General features: G+C 37.5%; 1 pseudogene; it reads left to right on the top strand.

Moving 5' to 3' along the window:
- The first annotated feature begins 697 nt into the window (after positions 1 to 697).
- Positions 698 to 1,454, top strand: Mrpl47-ps1 (mitochondrial ribosomal protein L47, pseudogene 1; annotated as a pseudogene).
- Positions 1,455 to 1,987: the final 533 nt, after the last annotated feature.

Genomic DNA, 1,987 nt, shown 5'->3' with positions numbered 1-1,987 from the left:
CCCAGGCTGACCTTGAACTAACTGTCCCCTTGCCTCAGGCTCCAAAGTGCAGGATTACAGGTGTGCCTCACCACGCCCAGCCAGGTCAGCATTTTTAAAGTGGCTTCTGCATTCCGGACACCAAGCTAAGCCCCGGGGATTTTCAGTTAGATGGAAAAAGATGAAGAAATAAGTAATTGCCACAGGGCTGGAGATGCCATAAGAGGGTTATTAACAGGACACTCTTGAGAAATCAAAGGACATTCTGGAAGGCTGTTCGAACAGGAGGCATTAAAGTTTATGTTTAAAAGATGAGGCGTAGATGTTATGAAGCTACTGGAGAAAGCCCAGGCACACACACATGTATATGTGTATCTATATATATGATTTATATATTACATATTATATCATATATGGTCTATATACATATATACACACATATATGTACCTATATATTATTTATACATTGCATATTATAAACCATATATGATATACACACAATTACACATATGTATATATGTGTCTGTATATTATTTATATATTGCATATTATAAATTATGATATATGCATACATATACACATATACACATGTATATGAGTATCTATATATGACTTATATATCACATTATAAATAGTAAATGATATATACATATATACACACAATGTATATTTGTACCTGTATATTATTTATACACTGCATATTATAAATTATATATATATTAGAAACATGGCTGCCACCAGTCTAGTGGGTATTTGTGGAAGAGCCTCAGCGTTCTTGAAGGCTCCATGTTCCCTAATAAATCCCAAGACCCCTGCTTAGTCCGGGCCTTCTCTTAGTTTGCTGCATAAGATCACACCACACGCCACATCTTTTCTCCAGTGTAAATTACTTCATACCATGTTGTCAAGGAAAGGACTAGAAGAATTTTTTGATGACCCAAAGATTTGGGGGAAAGGAAAAGCCAAATCTAGAGCTCCACAGACCTGCCAGCAGCAGAGGAACAAACATAGCGAAGACTTACATAAGCTTGGGTATGTCCTTCTGAAGGAAAGGAACATGCATCTAACTCCAGAGCAGGAGGCCAAGCGACAGAGACTGCTGATGTCCAGAGCGCTTAGAAAAGGCTGTTGATTCCACGGATGCCTTGGATAAAGTTGTCCAGGAGAGGGAAGATGCTTTAAGGCTTCTTCAGACAGGTCAAGTAAAATCAAGGCCCAGTGCTTGGAGATGGGACATCTTTGGAAGACTCGTCTGGCACAAATTCAAGCAGTGGCCTATACCTTGGTACCTAAATAAAAGATACAACCGGAAGCCGTTCTTCGCAATGCCCTACGTGGATCGCTTTATCAGACTGAGAATTGAGAAACATGCCTGCATTGAAGCAAGAAAGAGAAGTTTACAGAAAAAGAAAGAAAAAATTCTCCAGGTAAAGTTCCCACATCTCTCTCAAGACCGGAAATCAATTGCGGTCTAAGATGAGATCCAGAAGTACAGTTCCATTGTTCTTAAAGTCTGTGTCCTGATGTGAATATCTGTTAAGCAGTTTATAAAGAAATGTTCTTGTAAAAAAATTATATATAATACATATACATATGTATATATGTGTATATCTATGATTTATACAGCATATTTATGTATCACATGATATATACATACATATACACATACACACTTGTAAATGTATATCTATATATGATTTACATATTGCATATTATAAATTGTATATGATACACACATGTATACACACACACACACACACACACACACACGGACACGGACACACGGACATAAGGACCAGAAAGATTCATCTAGAGAATTTCAGCTGCTTCCATAAGTCTGAAACAGAGTGAACAAGAGAGAATGAAATTGAAAAGTTAATGTGAGGGACAATAAATGATCTAGAAATTGGGCTTGACCTATGGAACAAGGAAGAGCCATGGAGGATGTTCAAGCATGAGAGTGACATCATCCATTTGTCAGAAGACATACTGACTGGAACATTAAGAG

Source organism: Rattus norvegicus, chromosome 7, assembly GCF_021556685.1.
Source record: "Rattus norvegicus strain SHRSP/BbbUtx chromosome 7, alternate assembly SHRSP_T2T, whole genome shotgun sequence".
In the NCBI taxonomy this organism is placed as follows: Eukaryota; Metazoa; Chordata; class Mammalia; order Rodentia; family Muridae; genus Rattus; species Rattus norvegicus.
Note: the sequence above shows the minus strand (reverse complement) of the source record. Positions and strands in the feature narration are given on the sequence as shown.